The sequence below is a fragment of the Cajanus cajan genome, chromosome 6 (assembly GCF_000230855.2).
Source record: "Cajanus cajan strain Asha chromosome 6, NIPB_CcT2T_4, whole genome shotgun sequence".
In the NCBI taxonomy this organism is placed as follows: Eukaryota; Viridiplantae; Streptophyta; class Magnoliopsida; order Fabales; family Fabaceae; genus Cajanus; species Cajanus cajan.
In genome coordinates this window covers 58,864,667-58,877,212 of record NC_138522.1, presented here as the reverse complement: position 1 = coordinate 58,877,212, position 12,546 = coordinate 58,864,667, and positions in this window count along the sequence as shown.

Below are 12,546 nucleotides of genomic sequence, written 5' to 3'. Positions count from 1 at the left end.
ATCTTTGACTTAAAGATAAGACCAAACACTTATTTATGGATCCTAAGTATCATTTTAACCTTAAATTCATTTTTAACCTATGTTTTTCTCTAACTTGAATGCAAGAATGTCTTTGTTGGTGCTCCCCTACCATCAACAATTGGAGTATGAAGAACATTGTCCTCCTGTTGGAGCACCTGCAAATTTTGATAACAACATTAAATTTTGTGCTTCTTTTAATTTATAATCTAACGATGTTAAAATTAATTTAGTATATCAAAGTTGGGTCAATCCAACCTAGTTTTATATATTTTTTTAAGTCTTGATTGTGTTAGATTTGAGTTTTAGAAAATAACTCGATCAAAAATTTGAATTGAATATAAATAAGGAAGAACTCGGTCCAACTCAACCCATGCTCATCCCTTACCTCCTTGAGAAAGATTATTTTCGTATTTGACGAAAAATACTTATTGATAATAAATAAAAAAAGAGATGAACAATAATGATAAAGAATATGAATATATTCAAATTAAAATAAAATAATTATTTATTTATATCTACAAGAACTAGACTCATCATTAAATTAAACATAATTATGAAATAAACTACATTATATATATTTTTTTAATATTTATAATCAAAATAATAATATTTAAAAAATAATAATGATAATAAAAATTTATGAGTGATAATAAAGATATACGAAAGTAAAACATGATTATGTAAAGAGTGATTGATATATATATTTTTTTTTATATTTCACATAAGTATCATGAGATTCTACCTTAAACTAGTTATACTTAGTTAAAATGTAAGTAAAATTTTACCAATAATTATTTTTACTAAAGATTGAACTTAAAAATTATCTAAATAATTCAATTTTGAGTTCAACATATTAACTACTTATATCTAACTCATTGATTATGTAAAGAATATGAAGATAATTAAAATATAATAGAAAGGAAGTGATAAAAGAAAAAGGAAGACCAATAGAAAATATTCCTATATATTATCATAGATTTCATAACAGTACACAACGAGTATCTTAAATAATACACGTGTATAAACAATAAAGTGTGTTGTACCATTAATTTATTTGATTTGGCCCACAATGTTAATATATTATTTGATATATGGATCTTGTTGTGACCATAAACTAATTCGTGATCCGTGAGTGGGCTTTGGGTTGGCGCAGGTAGACGCAATTTCATACAAACATAATAAATAGAAAGAACAAACTAAAAAATTTCGAGGAAATTTCTTATGTGGGAAAAAGTTTGTGTAGCCTCCCCACATTTTGCGGATTTGAGTCTGAGTTTGGAGTGGAAGTGAAGTTATGAGATGCAACTGCAATGCAATTTCGTAGGGCCCCATCATGTCCTACTCTACGGACTCATTCCTTTGTTGTTTTCGCAGAAAGTGAGTTTCACACTTTTTCAAGGAACCAACACAGGAAACCCACTACGCCTGTCAATGCACCCAAATACATCAGTATCATACTATCTGTTATACCCATTTGCTTTTTAGGTCGTGTCCTTTCCTTTCTATTTAATTCTACTCTACTCTGTATAAGATATTTTCTTAAATATATTACATTTTAGTTATATTACTACTATATATATATATATATATATAATATGTGGTTTCCAACACATTTTCACACTTTAAAAATAAGATATCTTAAGGTAAAATTTGCCGGACTTAATATTCATAATTGATCTGATAAAACTAACAACACTCATTTAGATATACTTTAAAACGTGAATTTGAAAAATTATACCTAATTCAATCTTACAAAATTAATTTAAAAATAATGTTTTCTCTTCAAATGAGAAAAGTCAATTTTGGTTATGAATTTGAAAAATATTATTATATTAATTTATAAAACTATTAAAATATCAAATAAAATTTTGAAAGTGTAAATTAACATTCACTTTAAGCCTTTTTTTTAAAAAAAAAAAAAGGAGAGTAAGGTGATTTTATGGTGGTGTAAAAAATGACAATAAATTATATTTGATGGTGTAAACTCGTCAATGAAACCAACAAAATTTGTGTAAAATTACCATAAATAATGAACATTTTAAATTTTCTGACAGTTTAACGATTGCCATATTTCTGCTAGTTTTTCCATGTTAATATTGTATAACTAATTTAAATAATTTATCAGTAAGTGTAATTTTTTTTGTTATTAATTAAACGTTTTTATTATGATATATGGTATTACATATTTTTAATATTAAAAATTTGATACCTTTTTTTGTGTTTGAATGTTTGTATATATGATATTGGTAAACATATCATATTGGATAAAAGCATGAATGCTATGTATGGACTTAAGTTTAAGTACTACTACAATTATGATGTAATCTATGAAAAATTGAGGTAGTTTATTTATCTAAGAAAATGTGTTTATTAATTAATTATTGTTTAAGTCATCTAATGAACAAAATTAATATATTTTTAAACTTATTGTACTATCACTATAACAAAATTGTCATACAGTGATACACACCCTATAGTGACATTATATATGTCAGTAAAAATTACTTTTACCTACACAATAGTTATAATATATGTTGGTATATTATTAAAAAGTGTAAGTATAGATTATAGTAACACACAAAATATATTGTTAAATCCCATTCAAAATTAACACTAAAATTGTGTGTAACTATATGTCAAATAGACATATACTTACATATATATATTGTACCTATAGTGACACTTTTTGTATGTCACTATATGTAACATTTTTTGTAGTGTATAAGTTACATTGCATAGAATTTATTATTTTTTTATAACAAATTTATAAATTGATATACTGTCAGATAAGAGGTTCCAAATTTAATAATATAAGAATTTTAAGAAAATTATTTTCTCTATTATCTTAATTTTTCCTACATTTTAAAATTAAAGACAAAAATGTTATCGTTCATCACAAAAAATAGTACCAGCATATTATATTCTAAATTGTTAATAATAATAATATTATTATTATTAATCAAATTATATTTAAATATATATAATTTTTTATTATTGATCAAATTTTTAATTAGACTATTGATAATAACATTGTTGTTTGATCTTATATTAAAAATGAATATTATTAATGTAGCATTTAACTATTATACCTGATTTCAAATATACTTGGGTGATGCAATTCAAAAGAAACTAGAATTATATATATAAATAATTTAAAAACATATACGTATAGAGATCAATGTAACCCGTATGTATGGACGAATAAGTAATTACTTAATCATAAAATTAAGATTAGAAAACTTGTTTCTCTTTCTCAATATGATGATATACTAAATGGATTTCTTTTTATTGGATGATATACACGATTTCCTACTCTTCCCTTAACTCTCAACAATATTAATGATAGAGGTATCACACACTCACAATTTCTTTTGGGATGGGATGATCTAATCTTCACAAGCGTCCTTGATTTTATATAGAGAAGGAATATGACTCCGCTCGTGAATGTAACACTTGAGTAAATATTAATTGTCCACCATCCAAATTCATTCACCACCTTCTATCTTCTAAAACTATATTTTTGATACACACAGTATTTTTTAACATAATTTTGATCCACATTAATTATCACTTTCTTATTTTATGGTACATCCATCAATTAAAGAATCTCAACAAGTTTTGATTTATTTATTCTTCTAAACGTAGCAAATTTTTGAATCACAAAATTGGTGTAGGAGTAAGTGTTAAAATAGATGTATGAAAATTTATTTTAATCTGCATTGTTACAAATGTATTCTTTCTTACTAATAAAAAAATCAAATTTCTTGAGAAAAAATTACTTTGATTTATCACATACAAGAAAGAGATCGCTTGCCAAAAGTTACCAATTATTGTAGCAACCTTTTAAAGCCACTCAATTTTCGCAAATCATTCTATATATGAGTTAATAATTAATAATATAATACAATATAAAGTTCAATCCAAAAGTATAAGCCCTTTTCATGGTCATTCATTTTACTTTTATCCCAATTTATGATTAAAGTGTCTAAGGAGAGGGACAGGAAAGAAAAAAGGTTTTCAAAATTTGAAATGAAAGTGGAACAAAAAGAAAGGGTAAAAACTTAACTATCATTGTACATCAACTCACCCATCTGGTTTTTCTTTTTATCATTATCTACCAAACGCCCACAAAAGTAAATCGTAATCTTTAGGAGGATCTAACCATGCCATAGGTTAGATTATATATGCAAAAGAAAAGAAAAGAAAATGATCATCTTCATCTCTTTCCTGGATCCCCTTTTATATGCCAGATGATAAAGAAAAAAGTAATTACTATTACCAAATATATAAAAGAAAAAAGAAAAGAGTTTTGATTGAATATATTACTTCCGGAAATTCAAAGTAAAAACAAAGACGTAGCAAACCATTAGGTAGGTTCATATCACTTTGCTTCGACTAGGTCCCATAACTGAATAGAAAAGAATCTCCGAAAGATTAAAACCTATGTTAGGGTTGCACCCTCATAAATGGCGTGGACCTAAGGACCTTATTAGGGTTAGGAAATTTGTTAGCTCTTGTCGGCAAAATACACCATTTAAATGAGAAAATCATGTCACTATTTCAGTTTTTCTAGTCATCTTGCGTGTTTGATTTATAACTTTAAAGGAAGAAAATGATGTTCAACGTAATAATTATAAAACGGCTGTAAGCCACGATGATGTGATTCATGTATTTTTTTTCCCCATAATATGCTCGTAAGAACTCTTTTCTTATTTTTTTCTTCTTTTTTTCTTCTTTTTTTCACTTATAATACCTGACTTTTTTTCACTTGTTCCTCTGACTGTGTCAGTTTCTTTCTCACGAGTCAATAACTGTCGATGATGCCCATTGTCACGATTTGTAAGTAATGACGAAGTGCGAGAGCAAATTAAGAAACTACAAAAATGGTGTTGGTATTCGGTGTATAGGGTTTAGGGTATATTAGAGGGAGCTTGTGCTTGACCTCAACTTCATCGCTCCATAGATCGTTTTGTTGTATCATTTGTATACTTTCCTTTATCCTATAAATTGCCAAAACAATAACTGTGCATAGCAAATAGTTTATTGCAACAAAACGTATCATGTGCAAGCAGACAGTAACATCGGAGCGATGCACCTTATATTGCAACAAATAATTGATTTTTCTATGCACATAATTCCTAATTTTACAATTTTTCGCATTCAGACTTAAACTGTTCCCAATATAATCTTTGCACTTGTAAATTACATGGATGTGCCACATAGAATATACAATTATATCATGCGTATCATGTAATTATTTAACGTGTCATGTTAAGCGTTTTGTTAGAATTAATTGAAAAATATCGATAAATGAATTAATTTAAATAACTGATTACACATTCAAAACTACTTTTTTACTTTATTAAATTCGATGCTAAAATAATAATACATAGTATTACGTTAGAAGTTTATTTGAAAATAAAAATAAAAGCTAGTTAGTAAGGAATTTTGACTTTAGGTATATGAAATGAATTGTGTTAAGAAGGAATATTATTTTAGTGTCCGCTTGAAGAGATTAATTATTACTTTTGATGATGAATATTTTATATAAATATCATGATCATAAAAGAAAAAAAAATGTAAAGGAGGAATGTTAAAAAAAGTTAATTCTCCTTATGTCAATTTTTTATTTTCAAATCAATTTACGGATGATATTTAAATTTAAAGGTTAAATATATTTTTTATCTTTAAAAAATTGACTCTATTTGGTTTCAATCTCTCAAAAATAATTTTTTTCATTTTAGTTCTCTAAATTTAGATAATACCGATTTTTAATATTTTTTTTAACATGGTTAACTTTTGATATTAAAATAAGTCACCTTAACACCTAATAAATCATTATTAGTTTTATTGACAGGAAACTTTTTTAATTTAAAATATTAATTATTTTAGGGTTAAGTTAAGATTTAGGATAAAAAATTAATTTTACACTTAAAATTTTTCATTATTTACCTTTAGATGCAAATATGGAGATTTTAGTAATTCATTTTTTCTTAAATAAGGAGTCTTCCACCAAATTCTAATAATTTTTTTTGTTTATTTTTTCTCCACAGTGTGTATAAATGTTCAATTTTATGCTTTTGTTGGCAATTCTTTAAGTTTTAAATTCTCAATTTTCAATGACCTTATTTTATCTTAATTAAGCGACTTTTAAAATTTTTAACACACTAATTACTTTAAACAATACTATTTTTTCTCACTTTTCAAGCTTCAAGATTCCGTCTTTTAGAAATGAGAGATTTTTGACTTCCTTCATTGAAGGTGAAAGCAAAATAGAGAAGAAAAAAATAAATAGAGTACTTTTGAAACCTCTATATTTAGATTTGAGAGAGAGTAATGAAAAGTTTTAAGTGTAAAATTACTTTTTACCCTAAATCTTAAATTTATCCTAAAATAATTAGTATTTTACAATAAAAAAAAATTTCATGTCAACAAAATTTTTGATGATTTAAATTTAGATGTTTTGTTTGTTGTTTGAATAAATTTGGCACCTCTTCTGATGTTGGTCACCACTTCATCCACCACCTTTCGTTACGTTGCGCCTAGTACTAGTCTTGACTTCGTCACTCGAATCCTTGTCGTCATCATTATCCTTTCTACTGGGTCCTCCAATGGCAGCAACTGTGACCTTCTGTGCTGACCCTCTCAACCCAACAACCTCTCCTTCTCCAACGAAGCCACCACAAACTCTCCTTCTTCGTTGAACTCACTGACCACGTGATTGTATTTTGTTAGGAGGGAGGGAGACAAAAAAAAGTTTAGAGATAAACATCTTTTTCATTTTCATAAATTTGTAGAAGTTGATTTTTAGTCTTCACATTTCAAAATGTCAACTTAATTTTAGTCTTTTTTTTTAATTAAAATGTATCAAATTTTATCTTTATCACAATTTTTGTTAGTCCAATGTGTCGTCCAATTACCAAACATGCATACACATAAGCTAATTTAAAAACTCAAAAATAGTGATGTTGACTTAATTAAATTGGATTAATAATGATAGGAATAAAATTTCATACATTTTTAACAAAGATCAAAAGTCGATATATATTTTAAAAGTGAAAGATTAAAAATAATTATATATACATATAAGAAAAAAAGTTTAATCTAAAATCTCATAAAAAAAATATGTAATTATTATTATTATTTTTAGAAAAGTAAATTTAATTTTATAAAATTAAATTGAAAGTTGTATCTTATTTAAATATTTTTTAATTATCTTTATTTTTAGTTTATGTGGGTTTGAATTTTTTCTAATAATTATAAATATCAAATGCAGCTAACTATTAATAAAAAATGGTGAACGTAAACCAACTATAAAACTAACACACTACTCATCCGAAAAAGACAAGAGTGGTGCAGGTAGAGAAAAGAAAAAGGCATGAGCAATTAAACGTGTTCAAAATAGCTCATCCAGCACAGAAAGGGGACTACCTGAGGTTCCGATTTTCATAAATCATTTGTTACTTACGTATGATGTGATTTATTTCATAAAATTAACTAATATGGGCATTATACATATTAAATATTTATTGTATATAATTAAAATTTATAATAAATTATATATATATATATATATATATATTATATTTAAATATATAAATTATATTAAAAATTTGTATAAATTAATATTTTTAATTATGATAAATAATTTATATTATAGTACAAAATTATTTTTATTTATGTGATATGTGACTTACACTCTATTTTTTATGTTATCATTTAATAAAAAATTTTAATAATTAAAAAAAAAACAAGAATATATGTTTTAAAGAGTAAAATAACTTAAATAATTATTTGATGGGTAAAAAGTTTAAATAATAAAAACAAAAAATATATTTAAGCTATTTTTAAATTAGAGTTAATACAATAACTTTCATATATAAGATAAGAGTTGATAATGTCAAATCTATCTATCAAAAGTTTAAGGGCTATTTTCTACCCCATGATATATGTTGACAAAATGAAACCATTGTCATTATATATTCAACTCACTTTCTTTCTTTATTTCCTTCACTCTCTTGGGTGTATATATATATAACAAAAAAAAAATATCATTGGAACAATTGTCAAGGGAAGAAAATACTTTTTTCTTCTACTGATTTTCTAAAACCATGACTTTAGAATGTTGTATTCATGCAATTTTTTTTTCTTTAAAGGAAGATAATTATCATTACTTTTTTATAGTCACAAGTCATCCCAACGATCTTGTATAATTTTATTGCACAAAGATGGTCAATATTATATTGTGGGAGTTTGGCCATAGCTAGCAGCCTAGCACGGACGGACCCCACTACATTTTGAAAAACTTGTTGTGCCTTGGTTCTCAAGGTCTTTAACTTGTTGAAATTATTATGTGGTGCAAAGACTTAGTCAATTTTCACTTAATATATATGAAATTATATCTTGTAATTTAATTACCAAACACTCAAACTATTGATAATTATAGGATCAATTTTTACCAAAAAAGACAATTAGTGTAATCATCAAATCTTAAATGTTAATCAAATAAAATTTCGACGGTTCAGATTCATTCAGTCCCTTCATCAGTCAAAATATTAACTTCAAATTCAAATAATATAATCTTCATCTAACATTTGATGACTGCAGTGACTAAACAAATTATGACTACGCCATACCCAGTTTGGATTTAGGTCTAGCTAAGTAGTTCAATGCTGAAAATGTCGACCGCATTCTCTATCAATAAAATATAAAAGAATATAGGTAAAATTAATATTTACTCTATAAGTATAATTTAAATTCAGTTTAATGATTTATATTTTTATTTAATCTAAGTTATTTATATATTAACACCTTTTAATTTTTTATTCTATTTAAATCTTTAAGTTACCTTTTTGTTTCAATTTTTTTTCTGTTGTTATGTAGAATAAATTACACTTAATTTTAGTATTTCTTTAATTCTTAACCTATAAATTTGGCTCCTATATTTTTAGTTACACAATTTTAACCCACTTTTCGTAATTTTATCCAACTAACAATTTCGTACACCTGTAATGCATCAATATATAATTTTGAAGGTGGTGATCGACTGATTATGCAGCATGCATCACTACACCAAAACTAGTTTTTTGTGGCAATTAACTTATTATTTAGCGGCCATATAAATGACCATAATTTTTTTACCAGCATTTAATTAATGGCTGGTGTATCCAGTGTCGCTAATACTATTACCGGCATTTATATAAAATGCCGGTAAAGATCTACTAAATTGTCGGAAAAACTTATTTTTTTTAGTGGCAATTCTAGTAGCCATTTTAAAGGCTATTAAAAGTTATTTTTTTCAATTGTCTCCTTTACTTTAAATAATTTATATATTCCTATAATTTCATTTTCTAAATTCATAACTTATATACTTTTTTATCTCTACTCGATATGAGATTTGTAAGATGAGAGTTGTCTTTTATTTATATATTTTTTAATTTATTTTTTAATTATGTTGTCTTTTAAGCGATGTGAGATTTATAAGGTCAAAGTTGGTCTCTAATTGTTTTATAGCACTATTGAAGTTGGTAACAATGAGTGATTTGATACCAATTTAGAATAGTGAATTAGGAGTCAACCTTATAAAATGAACCTGTAAGGTGATAGTTATTACTCACTTATATACTATTTAATTATCTTATCTCTAATCAATGTGGGACTTAAGTTTTTTCTAAATAATTGTCGCTAATAGTAAACTTTAGTGTAATATAAATATATTTTTAGTGGCTATTATATATTAGCCATTAATATTTTTTACATATGGTGGCAATTAAATTATTACCATTAAATAATTGTCATTAAAAATAAATTTTGTTGTAGTGCATGCAATATCATGACAATATAGATTATAGAATACAATTTAGTTCTCTCTTTTTGCATGAACAATTTTTCTAAATGTAAAGAATCATGCAAATTTTATTTTGTTTACAAATTTAACATATTAGACGGTTAGGTCAAAATTGCGTATTTTAAAAATTGAGATATCAAAATTTGTGCAGTTAAAAATATATAATCAAAATTGTGAATTAAAAATTTAAAGAGACTTAAATATGTGATTTAATCTTTTATACAGCAGTAAATTTAGGAGCTCTCGGTGCATGGTTCAAGGGAAGTTAGCGGAAAATGTTGATTTGAAGAAGTAATTTACAAGCTAAATTGAATAGAATAATTAGAAGAGTAGATTAAAGATTAAATCATTAAAAAATTAAATGACCAAACTTAAATTAAAAAATAAATAACAAATTTTGTTTAAAATATACCTATTTTTGAGTTCTAAGCATGTAGAATATATAATGCAGATAATATATATATATATATATATATATATAATAGGGACATGCAAATTCAAAAATTTTAAATAATAAGTAATATTTTATATATAAACTATATATAATATAAGATAATTTTTTGATATATTTTTTTAATTATTGATGATTCAAAAAAAAATATTCTTACAAAATTAAAACATCTATTATGTCAATATAAAATAAGCAACGTTATAAAAGAAATTTAACAATAACGATTATAAAAAATTAAAAAATTATAATTATAAAGACTAAAAATATTGATGTTAAACTATAACAATTTAAAAAAAAATAAGTATAAAACAAAAAATATATTTTAAATTATAGAGATTAAAAGATAAAATAATAAAATTATAAAAAATTTTATTTAATATCTTCAAATATGTATAGTAAAAACAATCATGACTATAAAGTAAAAATATAATTTTTCAATTAAGAGTATGTGTGAAAAAAATAATTAATTTCGCTTGAAGAGTGAAGTATCAAAAGTTTTGGAATAAAATAAAAGAATAAAACATTAAAAAAAATAATGATTTGACATAATTGAGAGAAAATTTGACATACTTGAGAGAATTTTTTTTTTTAGCTATAAAGATAAGTGTAAAATTCATAGTAAAAAAAGGATAAATAATATTAAGAATACTTAATTAAGAGAATAAATAAAAAAATTAAAATAAATTAATTAGTGGGAAGAATATTTATAATATAATTTTTTTTATCACATTTCAAATATTTTATAATTATAAATATATTATATTTATAAATGATTAAAAAAATTAGTGGGGACAACTACCCCACTCTCTTCTAAATACATATGTCTCTATTGTTACACATACACACATATATATATATTTGTGTGTATATATATGTATTTATGTATTTGAGAAAAAATTTACTTATTTTAGGAGTAGATTTATTTCATTAAATAACTTAAATTTTATGTCAAATTTTAATTATTTAACCATTGAATATAAGGTTTTTAATGCATAGATCAAGTATGTAAATTTAAAAAAAATAAAAAATTATTTATTACTTTATTTCGTTAATTTAAGTCAACATATAAAATATTTTTATGATTAGCCATCAATTTGAATTAATGAAATAAGGTATCAAATATATAATTTTCAAAATTTTCATAATAAATGGATCTCTCCTCCCATACCTAAATTTATTTCACTCAATAATTTATATTCTACATCAAATTTTAATGATACAATGATTATATTAAAAGGCTTTTAAGGCATAAATCAAGTTTGTATTTAAAAAAAAAATTAAAATTCATTTGATACTTTGTTTCATTAATTAAAATTAATATATAAAATATTTTTATGACTATCTATTAATTTAAATTGATGAATCCGAGTATCAAATAATTTTAATTTTTTTTAATTTTGCATGTTTGATCTATACATTAAAATTTTTTAATTCAATAATTGAATTATTAAAATTTGATATAAAATATAAGTTATTGAATGAAATAATTCAACAATACTTACTCTTGGAGTAAGTCAACCAAGACATAAGTTATTTATTTATTATTTTTATAATAAATAAATAAAAATATTTTTTTTACAATACAAATTATTTATCATAAATCTAAAATATAATTTATATGTTTAAAAATATTCATATATATATATATATATATATATATATTAATTTTAAATATAAGTTGTATATTTAAAATTATTTATTTATTATAAATTTTACTTTTATAAAATAAATACTCATCCATTATATTGCATATGTTATAGTCCAATATCATAATATAATTTTTTTACTGTAAAAGGTAATTTATATGTTATATTAAAAATTACTTATTTATTAAGAATTTAAATATATATAATAATAATAATAAGTATTTTTCTTATAAAATACACCATATTACATTATACCATAGTTTTAAAAATCGGACCGGTCATCGAACCGGTTAAGGTACTGGGTCAGTGGGTCAAAGGTTGAACCGGTGGGTCACTAGTTGAACCGCATGACTCGATTTTTATTTATTTTTATTAAAAAAATATTCATATTAAATATATTTTATACTTATAAATTTTAATAAATTTATCTTATTTTAAATTTCAATTTTTCTATCTTATTTAAAATTATTTTTATTTTTATTTTGTAAAAAATATATAAAAAATTACATATTAAACTGTATATTAATACAAATTAAAAATATAAATAATATGTCCCTAAAAAAAAATATAAATAATATGTA